The sequence below is a fragment of the Struthio camelus genome, chromosome 3, assembly GCF_040807025.1.
Source record: "Struthio camelus isolate bStrCam1 chromosome 3, bStrCam1.hap1, whole genome shotgun sequence".
Classification (NCBI taxonomy): domain Eukaryota; kingdom Metazoa; phylum Chordata; class Aves; order Struthioniformes; family Struthionidae; genus Struthio; species Struthio camelus.
This window is the reverse complement of record NC_090944.1, coordinates 108,141,005-108,156,629: the sequence shown is the minus strand read 5'-3', so window position 1 is coordinate 108,156,629 and position 15,625 is coordinate 108,141,005. Positions and strand designations below refer to the sequence as shown.

Genomic DNA, 15,625 nt, shown 5'->3' with positions numbered 1-15,625 from the left:
CACACCTGTGTTTGTATGGGCATGGGGAGGAGCTGCAATTGCTATTTCAGCTCGTGGGCTGTGGAGGGAAGTCCAATGCTCTAGTCCTAGTCTGTAGAGACCCTGATCATTAATTTCTTCCTCCAAGCCCTACTGCAATCTGCCACACGCAGCTCAACAAGTGAGGATAAAATGGATTTTCCCATGACAGAGATGTACATATACATATATATATACACATTCATGAAAAATTCATTCAATAGGATTAGGTAATATTACCTTACGGTGTGCAAAATAGGAGTGCCATCCACTGCAAGCATTTCCTTTCTGTACTCATTTTGTAAACTACATTGATTTCTTCCAGTCTTTCACTCCAGGAATATTCTTGTAAAGACAATATGGAGGCCTTCAGATTAAGAGTTTCAAAAAGTTTTCATGCAGTGCTATTGTTAGCGCTCTACTATTATAGATCTCCTGGGGAAGATTATTAAGATTTTCATTTAGCTTTTATTTTACAGTTTAAGTGCAGATACCTAGAACGCCAAGGAACAAATCTTGTTCCATCCTGCTTTGTCCTTCATGGACAGGGCTTGGCCATAAGTACAGCGCACATAAATACAGTAACTTATTCAAAGACATGCAGATGACACCTACTCTCGGCACTTTGCACAGCTCACACCCGAGAAATGCCAATGTGAAGTGAGAGCAGGTGAAGAGAAAGGCAAGACTAGATAATTTATGGCAGCTCCCTCCTAGGGTAGCTACAGATAACTCTTCAAGGATGAAATATTGTTTGCAGAAGGTTTGAAGCTGGGGCATAGGAATCATGACCCTTCTCGATCCCAGAAGCAATTTAATTGCAGCGCAGGGCCTAGACCCCCGATGAGCACAGTGAACGCTCCAGAGGCACAGCAGCAGAAGCCTAGTGCTGTTCAGAAACAGCATTTGTCCCTGGAGCTGCTCCTGGTTTCCCTGGATTTCATCACTTCTGCTTGTGGCTGAGCAGGTGGCATGTCTTCCCAATACAGGGGGTTGCAGGTGATTGTGGATGCAGATGACCAAGCCTTTACTGGCCCGAGCAGCTGGAGCTGGGACATAGACTTTGTCTCGGTTGTGCAGAGCACTGCCTGGTGATTCACTGCAACTAACTCTTTTCCTTTGGGAAAACAGAAGAGATGAGGAAACTTTATCAGCACCCCATATGCCCATAGTTAAGGGGAGCGTGGAAAAACTATCAGAAAAAAAGCCTTTAAGGATTGCTGCTAGGAGGTACAAAGCAAGGATTTCGACTCCTGTCTCTTATCTCTTTGTCAGTCTTAATGAGAGGTGTGGGGTGAGCTTAAGGGCTGTAATGCAAACTGGGTCTTACCATGGCAGTACAGAGTGCTACCAGTAGGCCACTGGGATGGCCTGGAAATAGCTTTTTTAGCAGAGTAAAAATACCTGACTTTGACAGCCAGCATGCTGGTTTATGTATGCGTAATTTGCTGCGATCATGTTATAAATCAAGATGAGACTGCTAAAATTATGTATGACCTCATTTGATAGATTATCTAATAAGGAATTTGCTAATGCGGTTTATCACTTAAAAAGCTATACGACTGCTGAGGATGAGTACTTTGCTGCAGCACATTTAAACCTAATTGTCAGAGGAGAAAAGCAAGCGGATTTCAGAGGTGAGTTAGAAGAGCATCCTTATGAGGATGATGTCTTCACTAAATCAGTGGTGCAATGCAGCAAGCAGGGTGGAAAGGAGTCTCCTCTGGATAAAGGTACAGAAAGCTGCCAGACAAGGCTTTGCTGTGTGGGAATACTGCATGGAGTCACTGACCAGGAAAGCCTCCATAAGTGTAAATAGTTATATCCTAATGGGCATGCTTGATTTTATTGTTTGATCTAACATTGTCTTTTATTGTTACGTTGCAGTTCTGTTTCACTGTCATGCAAGCAGATCTAAAATCTCCAATACATTGAAAGAAACGATCAGCCTAGATCCCTAGCTCTAACTAGCTATTCTGGTTATCATGTTTGTCAGAATGAAAAGAGTATTTGTTTTGCTGATGTATGTTACCATCAAATATTTTTGTTCCTCTGGTCCTGTGACTCATTTAAAAAAAGACTGAACATCAGTACCACATACACAAACAGAACTATAAAGCAGCTCAAGGCCATTGAAACAGAGCTTGTCTTACAGGTTTGTTACCCAAATATTCTGTTCCCATCTCAAATTTATGATTAATACATTTAACTTTTATTTACTAGTGATTCTATAAAGCTCATTCTCAGGTCTGAATGCCTGTATGCATTTCCTGGATATTTGATATTATACCTGTTTAAAGCCTCAGAGGTAAACATTAAATCTTCTCACAACACTGGGTGGGGGGGGGGGGAGGCTGTTCAGAAAATGAAGATTTTGAACTCCATTTCAGGTTTGGGCAGAATGAAAGGGAAACATGGAGCAGTTTACAAAAGGCTGCACTAAAAATCGTTAGCAGCTAAAACTCAGACTTCCCTGATTCCCACCTTGTCTCCAGACTCACTAGCGCAAAACTGACAAACATCCTCTTTTCTCCCCACCACCCCAGTACACTCTGCTTCATTTGCAACCCTGCCCAAAAGATGGTGTTTGCTCTTTTTCATGGGAAATAATACTTTTTGACAAAAAATGGGGAAATGAGGCATTGCTTTACAGAAAATAGGACATGATCATTGGCATAATAAGGCAAGTAGCTAATTTTACACCGCGCTACTAGTAGATACACGAGGTTGACTTAAGTGAGTAAATAATGATTGGGGCTGTACAGCAGCTACTGGTGTCACAAGAAAAACAAGATAAAGATACCCATAAAGCACTGTAAATCCCAGGGACTGGGATCAAGAAGCTGAAGAAGCAAATTGTGGTTGAGTTGTAAACTGAGTGTCACATAGGGGGAATCCTAATGATATTTGCAAAGGAGGCCCACCTAAATATTATTATGCCTATACTAATAACATAGTCCCAGTTGAGTAGCTGGGATTATTCCTGAGAGAACCGGAGTCTGCGTTTCTGCATCAACAAACAAAACACAGCTGTGTGTATACATCTAACTGGAATGATTTATCTGCAGAAGAGGAAAATGCAAAGTAATGGCAATATCATCTGCCTCATTAAATGGCCCAGCTCTAAACTGGACAAGCCGCTTCAGGGGTAAGAGTGCAGTCCATCACCACGCCACATCACCATTTGTGGTTCTCCTCACTGACATTAATTGATACAAACGGAGTTAGTGGATTTTACATTGAAGACATCTCTGCAGTAAGCTGGACTCAGGGCACCTGCTTATTCACCCTAGACTGTCAAATAACCATCCAGTGATAATTTTCAGTCACAGCTGACATGGTTTAGATAAGTTTCATCATAAAACATTTATTAGTCGTTCCTTGAACCATCCAGTTTCATGAGTTATTATCACTAACAAGATAAAATCTTGCAGTAACAGAGACCTACCAGCGGTTCTGTGATGCAACCTACAGCAGCCAGTGAGAATCTCCTCCTCTGCATTTCATCTCCTGACAGCCATCAGCATGACAGAGTAAAAGCAGCTGTTCTTAGCCCACATTATTCCTATCGCAAATAGATTCCAAGGGATATGATGATGAACCTCATTTAAGAGGAAGGGAGAGCTAAGAGAACAAATAAAGGTTGTAAGCCTATGCCTCTCAAGTATAATGCATTTTTTTCAGTACACACCTGTATGAAATAATGGCTCTTCACTCATACTGGGCAGTAAGCCTTGCCATGAAACGTTGACCATATGGTTGGTGATGCACTATGAAGCTATACATGTTGTAAAAATAGTACTTTGTTGAATTCTCCTTAAAACACCATTTACGGACTAAAAATATTCTCTAGAAGAAGTAGACTGTGAAAGTACATATTGAGGTTGCTATCTGGTACAACAGGCAAATTCTCCTGCTGTGCAAATCAAAAGGTGGATTGCTTTGAAAACATAAGGTAAACATTTCTAGAAGGGCAGAACTAAAATGCATCACAGGAACTACAGCTAGCATCCACTGATCTGCACTTGGAGATTGTTTAGAGAATCCAGAGGACACAGGAGGAGGGCAAGGCCACACCTGAGGACTATGTTATACAATTTCAGAGGACGGCAATCCCACCCCACCATGCATTCTTCCAGATCATATGGGAGATCTGCAGCTGAGTCACTTTAGCATAGCAATGTAGAAATTTCCAAGGCTGTAAGCAGTGAGGTTTTATAGACACCCTATTATTCTTAACTTGCATAATCCATGTACTTAACTACTCAGATAATACAGTGATAGAGCTGTATGGAATTACTTTTCTCAGATGTATGGCAGGAATGGAATTAGATTGCTCCAAAAATCCATAAAATGGCTTCCATTTTCTTTTGGGCTTTATAGTACATTTCCAAGAGGGACTTGCCACGGTAAAGATGAACACCTCAGCCCCTATAGCCATGACACCTTTTACAGTTAACTTAGACTTCTGAAAACAGTCTTGCTTTTCAAAAGAGAAGACTCCAGTCACTCAGAGCCACAGAAAGGCACGGGCCATGGTTCAAATAGTATTCTTAAGAGCTTGTCATTGTCCTGTTGAACTTCAAGATTTTTATTAGCTACAATGGACATTCTTATTCTTGTCCATATGTTACACTAAAATTTTGCAAAAGACAGGCAATTCTTATCTCCATGTACCCTACAGATAAACACGAAAGTCTTGCACAAGTGTCTGCAGCAAGGAACTGCAATTAACGAGGAAGAGTAATGATGTGAGCATGTAATATACAAAAATACTTCTTCTCCGATTATAAATTCTTGGCTTTATGTTACATAAAATACCCAGGAGTTAAATCCTCCACTGACTTAACTCATAGCTCTATCAAAGCATATGGAATTATGCTGATTTGTATAAGATGATCACATCTTTGAAAAACATATTCTAGCCTAGATGGCTGATAGAGTCTCAGAGGGGCTCTCTAGAATAAGATAAAGGGAGTGGAACAAAATAAGTCCTTTTAGAAACTAATACTGGCCTACTTTAGTAAGAAGAATGTCTTACCCACCGAAAAAATGTACCTTATTTTTACTCGTACAAGCCACATGTTAGGTCTAGCAAAATAGCAACTTATGATCCAGAAACAGGATGTACATGTGTTTGAATAACACAAGGGGGTGTTCACCCCAGAAGTGTTCCCCACCACCACCCCCGCACTGCCTTTCATACATTGTGTGCCTTCTTTTCTGAATTAGCACCACTGGCGGTTCAGGTTATGTGCAGGTTATCTGAGGACTCCTTTTCAAGTACCAGTATACTTACAGGGATGTGGTTTATCTGAAGGCCCGACTGCGCAAACGAACATACAATAAACTTTTGCAGTTCCACATTTTTTCCACTCTAAAGATTATTCTTCCATTGCCTGACTCTTTGGTGCAAAATGCATCAACAGTCTTGAAGCTGGTATGTCAACTTAACATGCCAAACAAAGGGAATGCTAGGAAAATCTGTAGCTGAACAATTTCCATGCTGGGAGGAGACTATATTCAAACGAGGCTGGAAAACCTCATTTACCAACAGTCAGGGCATTTGCTGTGTACTGGCAGTATCGCAATGACTATATGGTACAACTGTCCTGTGGAAAGCATAGGCTTCCAGCTCCTGCAACTGAACACAGGGCTGAAAATGGCAAGGAAAGATGACAAAGGAGCTCAACCTACCCACTATCAGAGGCAGACCTAACTTCCAACCAAATATCTGGCATTAAGAACTGATTTACAACAAAACCAGCATTTCCTCTGAGGAGTCTCATATCTAAGGCTAGCTAGGGATGAGAAGCGAAATACCAAACCATTTTGCTTACCGACAAGAAAGATCTGCCACCTCTTTGCAGTAATAGTAACAGAAGACAGCTACCAGTGATGCTACTATTGCGTTATTTTGAGACTGCTGCTCAGGATATTGCACTACTTTTTGCCTTTATTTATTTCCAAGTGTTATTTTTTGGCAGTAGAACTCTTGGACTTTGCGATGTGTACCAATCCTTCCAGCATCTGGGTTTTCACAGTGATGTTAGTACTCAAGAAAACTGGACTAGATCTAAGATAAATGTCCTATTGTCCTCTTTGCTGTGTCCTACACATTAACTACTGCGTGAGGGTAAAGAAATGTTAGATATTCCACAATCAGATGGAGAGCAGGCAAGGGAGAGCTCACTGTCTACAAACAGAAGGAAATATAAATCAAAGTTGCTCTTTAAGCCTGAAATTCAGGACCACGTTCTGTTTGACTTTGTATCAGCAGACACAATGGCAAAGCAGACACCCAGAATCACTGAATTGCTGAGGTTGAAAGGGACCTCTGGAGCTCATCTAGTCCAACCTCTGCAAGGTCAGTAGAGCAGGTTGTCCAGGATCGTGTCCAGTCAGGTTTTGAACATCTCCAAGGATGGAGACTCCACAACCTCTGCAGGCAACCTGTTACAGGGTTCAACCACCCTCACAGTAAAAAGAGTGATTTTTAAGTTTAAACAGAATTCCCTGTGTTTCAGTCTGTGCCCATTGCCTCTTGTCCTGTCACTGGGCACCACTGAGAAGAGTTTGGCTCCTTCTTCATTACACCTCTCATCAGATATTTATACACATTGATGAGACCCCTGCTCAGTCTTCTCTTCTCCAGATTGAACAGTCCCAGCTCCCTCAGCCTCTCCTCATATGAGAGATGCCCCAAACCCTTAATCATCTTTGTAGCCCTTTGCTGCACTCACTCCCATATATCTATGCCTCTGGTCCCAGGTGCCTGAGATTTCTGAAGCTGATCTTCCTTCCTTCCTAGTACAGACTGAGGTGAAAAAGGGATCAAGTACCTCAGCCTTTTCCACGCCCTTTGTCACCAGGTCCCTTGCCCATTTAGCAGCAGGCCCACATTTTCCCTAGCCTTCCTTTTGCTGCTTATGTCCTTGTAGAAGCCTTTCTTGTTGCCCTTCACATCCCTTTCCAAATTCAGCTCCAGATGGCTTTGGCTTTCTAACCCCATCTCTGCACACTCGGACAGTGTCTCTGTATTCCTCCTGGGTCACCTGTCCCTGCTTCCACCTCTTGTACACTTCCTTTTTATGTCTGAGTTTAGCTAAGAGCTCCGTGCAGGCCTCCTGTGGCCTTTGCTTAATTTCCTGCTCACCAGGATGGACCACTCATGAGCTTGGAAGAGGTAATCTTTGAAAATCAATCTGCTCTCTTGGATCCCTCTTATCTCCAGGACCCTATCCCATGGCATTCTTCCAAGCAGATCCCTGAACAGGCCAAAGTCTGCACTGCTGAAGTCTAGAGGGGTGTTCCTGCTTTTTGCCTTGATCACTCCTTGCAGGATCCTGAATTCCACCATTTCATGGTTACTGTAGCCAGGGTAGCCCTAGACCTTCACATCTCTGACCAATCCTTCCTTGTTTGGAAGTATGAGGTCCAGCAGAGCGCATCTCCTCATCAGCTCCTCAGTCAGCTGTGTTAGGAAGTTGTCATTGATGCTTTCCAGAAACCTCCTGGATTGCTTGTGCCTTGCTGTGCTGTCCCTCCAGCAGATATCAAGGTGGTTAAGGGCCAGGAGGCCCAGTGCCTGCAGACATGAGGCTTCTTCCAGTTGTCTGAAGAAGGCTTCATCTACTTCTTCCTTATCAGGTGGTCTATGGCACACATCCACTACAATGTCACCCCTGTTGGTCTGTTTGCTAATCCTGAGCATAAGCTCTCAGCTGGCCCCTCACCTGTTTCCAGTCAGAGCTCCTCTTTCACATAACAGGCATCTCCCTCTCCTCACCTTCCCAGCCTGTCCTTCCTAAAATGTATCCATCCATGTGTCTCCATCCATCACAGCATTGCAGTCATGTGAGCTATCCCACCATATCTCCATGATCCCAATGAGACGGTAGCCCTGTAATCACACATAGGCTTATAATGCTGAATGCATTAGCGTACTGGCACTTCAGAGAAGCATCCTGGTACACTGACTTCCTAGAAGAGGCATGATAGCTTTCCCCGTAATGGTGCCCTGTAGCCTAGCCACTTTCTTATTTATGTACACACACTGGGGGCGATTTCACTTCAGCCTTGTTTTGTTGATTATAGCGTGCCTTCTGTTCACATCACCCTGGACCCTTTAGTTGCCAACACTGTCCGCTGCTTCCTCACTTGATTGTTGGTCATTTTTTCCTTCCTCTGTCATTCCTAGTTTAAAGGTCTTCTTACCAGATTGTCCATCCTGTTGGCAAAGATACTTTCCCCCACTTAGTCAGGTGGATCTCATCTCTTCTAAGCAGTTGTCGATCCTCAAAGAGGGTCCCATGGTCATAGAAACCAAAACTCAGTTGTTGACACCAGCTGTGCGACCAATTGCTGACCTGCAGTAGTTGTCAAGTCCTTCTCAAGCTCTTCTCCCTCTCTTGCAAGATTAAGGGGAAAACAACCTGGGCCTCCATACCCTTGGCCATCACACCAAGCCATGTATTCACACTTACTACTTTCCAGTACCTGGCAGGAACAGTGGTGCTCACATAGAAGAGCAGCAGCGGCTAATAGTCTGAGGGATGGATGAGCCTCAGAGGCCTCTCTACAACATCCCAAAGGTGAGCGCCCTGCAAGCAGCAAACCCCCATAGACGGCATGTCAGGTCAGCAAATGGGGCATCCCCCCTCTGCAGCAGGGAGTCTCCTACTACTAACCCTCACCACTTCTTCCTGGTGCTCCTGCATGGCCCAGGCTCAGGCAACACAGACACTTGCATTCAACAGTGCTCCCAGCTCTTCATCAGCTATGATAGCAGTGTACCTGTTCCACAGCTGCAAGCCTTCAAGTGGAGAGTAAGCCTTCCTCCTGCTGCTAGAAGTCACCAGCTTACAGCCTTCACCATCACAGGAGTTTCCATTTTCCAAATTGATAGGCGCAGACTCTGCTTTCCTCTCCAATACTCAAGCTCCTCGTCTCATGCACTTATGCAGAGATAAAGCATTACCTAACCTTCCTGTGCTGCAAAGGGTTGTTGCAGCATTAAATAGGCCAGGATGAACATGTGCAGGCCAAATAGCATCAGAGCTGTTGTTCCATCCCAAGGAACAGCATAGCAAACCTCTCCCGCAGGACTAGCCAGTCCTGCTGCTCAGTATGCTTCTGATGACCCAGGTGTCTTAACTTCGGTACTCACGGTGTTCCCCTTCTGCTGCTCCCAGAGGACATAAAGGTGTTCCCTCAGATGCTATAATTTAGCGCTCTCAGGCATCAGTCCCATTCAACCCATGCGAGGACAATGGAGTATTTAAAGCTGAAACAGCCAAAGAATATATTCAAGACTCTATGATAAAAGCTACAATTTTATGCACCATGGAGCATCCATCAAGAAAATGCACAGAGCTAGTGCCACAAAATAATTACATGTGCAGAGTCCATTGTAAACACAGCTTTTATGTGCATCAGCACAGCTGGGGACAGTGTTTAAAAATACAATTATGTAATGCATTTATGTAGGCTGTGAGCCATTCAAGTGATACCATCAGTTCAGCAAAATTGCATGCAGCCTTTCTGTACCTACTGGCCTAAGCAAACATTTTCCAGGAGCGTTATTTTTTTCCTGCCATGAAACAGATTTGTCTCTGATGCCTAAGGGGAATCTGTGTCTCTGTCATTGGCCACTTACCCTCCTCCTTTAACCAATGAAGGAGAAAGAAGTGGGGAGTTATTTTTGGCCTTGTACCAGACTCAGGCATCTAAATGAGTTAGTTCTGAATCCACTTGGGCTGTTGTTGGTTCCATTTAAATTGCTTCGTAGATAAGGAGTTTGCAATGTTTGGCTGTTAGAGAAAGAGAACAAGTGATAAAATGGCAAGGTAAGGTTAAGACACTGTATACTGAAGCAGGGACCAGCCTTTAATACAAGGTGTGCAACAAATGATGAGTCATAGCTAGGGCAACACAGACAGAAGAGGCTATTACACTAAAGCCTGCATGTGGCTTAGTAATGGGTCACCTCTACTACAATGCACAGAGCAAACAGGCTTAGAGTTATACATATTTCCGAATCCCCCTATTTATTTTATCCTTGTAATGCTTATAGTGTATTAGCCCCAGAAAATGTAGAGGAAGCTTTGCTTTCCTCCTTGTTTAATTGAGTTGCAGCTGAGTTGAGGGGACGAAACAGTAACAGTAAATTTGATGCATCAAAATCTTCCTAGGAAAGCCAGCAGATCGCTTTCTCTTATTTAAAGACACCATTAAAGAATTCTGGACCTAGCTGCGCAATATGAGATCCACAGCTAGGAGTAGCTGAAATAGCTTCATCAGCAGAAGAGTTAGAAGTGAGGAGATGCTTGGCACAGAATAGCTCTTGATGCTAATTTCCAACTATGGGATCTGATATTTGAAAACAGATTTCCTTTCCTCTGTTAGGTGCTGGATCATGCGTAGCGTGTTGGATCACATGAAGAGGAGAGCAGGGACCAAAACTCGGGTGTCTGTTTTCCTGCTTGCATGCTATCATCATGGAGAAATACAAGCATATCTCTTTTCTTGCTCTCTTCCTCCCTGAGAACACTGTATTTCCTTTGCTTAGTGGCACAGCATCGACTGGAAGATAACACAGCCAGAAAAGTCCATCACCTGTTACAGGTACAGCAGTGTCTAGTGAAGTGGGAGCTGTGCATTTGAATCTTGTCAGGATGATCGGCAATGCTCAACAGAATAGTGGCTTGTCTGAAAGATGGGCACAGACACTACTCAACTACATTTTTAAAAGGAAGTTACACAACAGCACTCTGAAAATCTCAAAATTGCCATATATTTGATTCCAGAGCTATGAAGCTATTTAGGTGCCTCTTTCCCCATTGAAAACTATGTAAAATGCCTTTTGTAGATGTAGTCTACACATATTTTCTATCTAAAGACTTACATAATTTATGCCACCTCAAATTTACTGGGAAATCTGAGGGAGCTATCACGCTGTTGCCTCTGTTGCAGAGGCCTACTGTAATATATGTATGCTGGGTTATGTTGGGTGGTGGTCGACACACAGCCACGTGTAAGTATGCAAATAAATGTATTTACTGTATGCACAAAGGCTGTATGTAAGCCATGTTGTACACAAAGTGACTGCATTTCATGCCAGTTTACACAGTGAAGATGCGTTTTTGCATTTCCACTTACATATACAGGGCATGGATACTGAGCGGAATTTTTATATAGTGTTAAGACAGACTGGTTTTGGAGAGCTCTGAGTAGATAAATGGTTTCTGTAATTAATTTTCAGTAAAAGCAAACTCTGCATTTTTAAAGATTTTTCAACATGTGATTTTTAAAGTTGCACACAGCAGCTGAATTTTTTGAGAAAGGTTTTATCAACTGCAACAATTATTGCTTTGCAGCACAAGGTATATGGTACAGTCAGTTAAAATTAAACCATTATTATCACCTACCATGCAAACAAATGGAAGATATAAATAACCAGTGCTTTTAAGTTGACTTGCTAAACAGAATTGGTCAGAGTCGGCCACTTAGAAATACTTCAGTGTATGGTATCAGCAATGAATGTGGGAGTTCTGCAGTTTTTTTGGTAAGATGCAACAATTTATTTTGTTATGGGAGTTTGTAATTGTCAACTTGAATGCGGTTGATAGTCTTAGACAGGACATATTTAACACTATGCCAATACACAGTGAGCTTGGATTTTCAAAAAGACACTGTTGAGCAAACACCCTCATGAGGTTATACCTCTGCAGTTTGCTTATGCAGAAGATAATACCTTTGAAAGTCTGGCTCAGGATATATAATACCAACTGGTAAAGACCAAATTCTTTTTTATATGTGGAACAGTATCAGTGTGAAATGAGTTGAAGGATTTCCAGTCTTGGAGCCTAAAATGCTACATATACTATATATCAAAGGAAACAAGTTAAGCAGAGTACTGTCAGCAGATAAGACATGGGGAAGAAGCAGGAATAGACAGGCAATGTGACTTCCTCGGGATCACATAACAGATTTGTGGAGGAATTCACAACAGAGCCTCTGACTAGTGTTGCAGTCATTACTAACTGCTTCTCAGCAAAAAAACTGCTTGCAGCATTCATTTCTTTAAAAATATAACAATGCTACACTACCACAGGAACAGCAAAGAACATGTTGATCGAACATCTGTTAAACAAATGTATGTCTAAGGAACTTAATGCATAAGGTACTTAAAAGAGTATGTTCTGTCCAAGTGCATTCAGCACAAAATTATGGACCAAATGCTAACAGAAAACTTACTGTCTGAGAAAAACACACATTCAAATGGAATCTATTTTATATGGCTTGAGTGAACCTTCAAAACAAAAAATCTAAATAATTTATTTCATTACCTTCTGAGGAAATGCAAAGAGTTGTGAAATTGGTCGGCCTTGTGGCAATACAGCAGATTCCCATCTGAGTGAAATCTGGGTGTGAATTCCGAGACAAAAATGTTGTGCAGGCAACACATAATGTCCTAGAAAGGGAGGAACAATGCCATTTCTACCTCTACCGTAGAAAGGGGGATCCCAGCACTGACATTTAACTGTGAGAAAAAAGAATTAAAAGTACAGGGAACCCTTCTTCTAACAAGTTTTAACACTGAAGTAAAACTGTGTCCCCAGATATTCCTGAACAGCCACAATTAAGTTAGTGCTAAGTATATTTATTGGTTAGCAGCATTACCTAGGTGTAACTAAAACTCTGATCCCTTGAAACCAATCAATCACTCTTAAAATATGGTACATATGTGAAATTATTACCTCTTCCAAAACAGACAACTGTCTTGGCACAGTAGAGCAAGTAATACTGCAGAGTAAACAGTGGAATTTGGTCACAGGTTCGAAGGAACGTGATGCTCTCTTCATAAATCCCATGCCCTTAAATTCCTTCAATGCTCTTCCTTTAATCCCTCATACTAATGTTATTTATACAGTGTTTATTAAGGCCTCAGTTTAAAAGTGGTTTCTAATTTCAGGTGACACACTTAAGTCACCCAACTGCTAGAAATACTGGACACTGAACTCCCAACTTGATTATAATGGAAGCAATGGGCAATGCATACATAATCCTATCTAATTCTCTGTGATCATTGTAATAACATCCCCACTCTTTCAAACACCGCTGCTCAGCCCATATGGCTACTCGAGCTGTGTTTCCTTAAAGAGGTGGGATTTGGGGAAGCAGTGAATATTTGGGACTTCAGTGCAAAATTTTATAGGTAAGAAGATATCAGTATATGGACTTCATGAAGGAAAAACATTGACCAAAATGCCACAGCCAGTCCAAGTAGTTACAGAGAGCAAGAAATGTGTTACCCAAGCTGTAACCACATCTTGGTGCCATACAGTTGCAGGTAATAATTGCATTCACAGGCCAAATTCTCATATACTTCCCTACTCAAGAAATGGAAAGCTGAGAACATGATCGTCTTGACTGGCAGACAGAACAGGTGGATAGCAGTTTCCAGCTACTTGGAAGTTGCAAAAGAGACCTGGCCTTTGGAACAGTAGATGCTGGTCAGCTTCTTCTGTGACAGCTCTCCAAAGCACCTGATCATGAGGATATTTCCTACTAGTCACTATTCACAACAAGAGAAGCGGTGGTATGTCCTCCTCTCAGCAGCAAAGGGAGCTGTTCTAAGGACAAGCAGAAGGTGATAATCAACTTCTACCTGCAACATCATCTGAGAGCACTGGAAAAATTTCTTTCCCCTCTGCCAAGGGTAGATAGATGTGGAGAAAGGTGTTCACAGAAGTTCCTACCACCGTGATATCCTACGTTTTCCAGAATTCATGGCTGCTGGTCTAGACCTAGATCCAGGTTTGAATTTGCCTGATATTAACTCATCTGCCATATGCAAGTGAGAAATTGGTCTGTTACAGATTCACAAAGTTTAAGGCAAGACAGGACCATTACAATCACCCATTCTAACCTACTATATATCATAAGCCTCTGTAACTCTGTATAGAGCCAAAACCCCATCTATTTAACGAAATATTTGGCTAAAATGTATCTTCTGAAAAGTAATTCAGTCTTGTTTTAAAGATAAAGTTATTAAGAGTCACTTGGAGGTTCGTCTTTAGAGATATAACACCCTTTCAAAGTATAAATCAGATTTCTAGTGTGAGCTTTTTAGCTTCAGGTTCTTGATCACTGTGCCACCCTCCACTTAATTCAAGAATTTTTTGTTACCAGTACAGTCTTACCATGAAGGTACTTTATACTAAGCAAGTCAGCTCTCAATCTTCTTTCTGATAAACTAAGTACGCAGAGCTCCAAGGCTCTCCACTAAAGATTCCAGGCCCCAAATCCTTTTTGTGGTGTTCCACACCATCTCTAATCAATACTCAGGTAACGAAGGTAGCCATTATAAACATTCAGCATTGCACGTCAAAAGAAAATGAAAAAAAAAAGGAAAGAAAAAGGGAAATTGGAATACAAAATGGACACAGAAGGAGAAAGAGTGCGTGCCCCAATTAGCCAGTCTGCAACATTACAAAAGACGGCATTCAAGCTTGGACTTCATCTACTTTACTTTGTTTCCTTAGGTTCAAATCTTAGCTTTAGATCTCCTGGCTACACATAGGAAGAGAAAATGAGAGAAATCCCTGCAGTTTCATGGCGGAAGAAAGATTCTAGACCTCTGGCATTATTCACAGAACTGCTGAGCCACTGTGCATGACAGCGCTCAGACAAAGGCTGTGACTAAGGAAGTGTAAAGCATATAGCCAGGACAGCATGGACTTGCCAGAATGCACCCCTGCAGGGCTGGCTGTAAGGGTGGTTGCAGCGGCACCCTGCATCCTGCTGCCAAGTGCAAACTGGGACTGCTTCCACCCAGTCCTTCCGCAGGTCATCTGTTTTGACCTGGAACAGAGCACTGATATTTAGGCTTCAGGCTGTGGCTATTCAAGGACTGAGTTCATATTTGCTAAGCTGTTAATTACTGTGTAGGACTTCGTTTAATACCAATGACACAGCAGGAAGCATCCTGAAGTCTCCTCTTTGCCATTCTCCACCAGTATCAATGGGAGCGTATACCACATCTTACTTCACATTATTTTTAGCATATATGTCTTTAAAAATTATCAGATCACAGTTTCAAAAAGAAACCATCCTAGGAATGGCATATATTTAAAAGAAAGGCAATTTCCAATTACCACACTCTGTAAAAGCCAGAGATCAGATTCAATTACAATGCACTTTGCAATTTGCAGTCTGTTGGTGCTCATTCCAGCAGAGGCTTGTTGAATGCTGTCTTGCTGGAGACCTTCAAAATGTGCTTACCTACGGAAAAAGAAGAGGTTCTCAGTACAGAGCCTCACCACAACTTAAGCCAGCAAAAGCCAGGCCAGACACCTCCTTCCACTCAGAAACTCCACTAAAGCAAGGACGGCACATGACTGGGTTTTGGCCCACAAAGGAACCTCGTGGGCTACTAAGCGTTGTTAGCGTGAGCCCAAATTTGAAACATGAATTCACCACAATATGCAGATCTGCCATTCAGATGCTGGCAGGCACACTGGCCTATCATTTACACGCTTCTAAATCCAGAACTTGATCGTCCTCCTTCAATTCCCCTTTCATGAAAATCAGGCCCTCCTGA

General features: G+C 42.3%; 1 long non-coding RNA gene across 3 annotated transcripts in view; it reads right to left on the bottom strand.

Moving 5' to 3' along the window:
• LOC104144978 (uncharacterized) overlaps nt 1-15,625 on the bottom strand; it is a 48,960-nt gene that overhangs the window by 19,128 nt on the left and 14,207 nt on the right. For 2 of the 3 annotated variants that reach the window (XR_694214.2, XR_011140375.1), the window contains exon 3: nt 15,180-15,306. The exons of the other annotated variant lie outside the window; for it this stretch is intronic. This is a non-coding gene — a long non-coding RNA (uncharacterized lncRNA). The remainder of the gene's footprint in view (nt 1-15,179; nt 15,307-15,625) is intronic. 3 annotated transcript variants of the gene reach the window in all.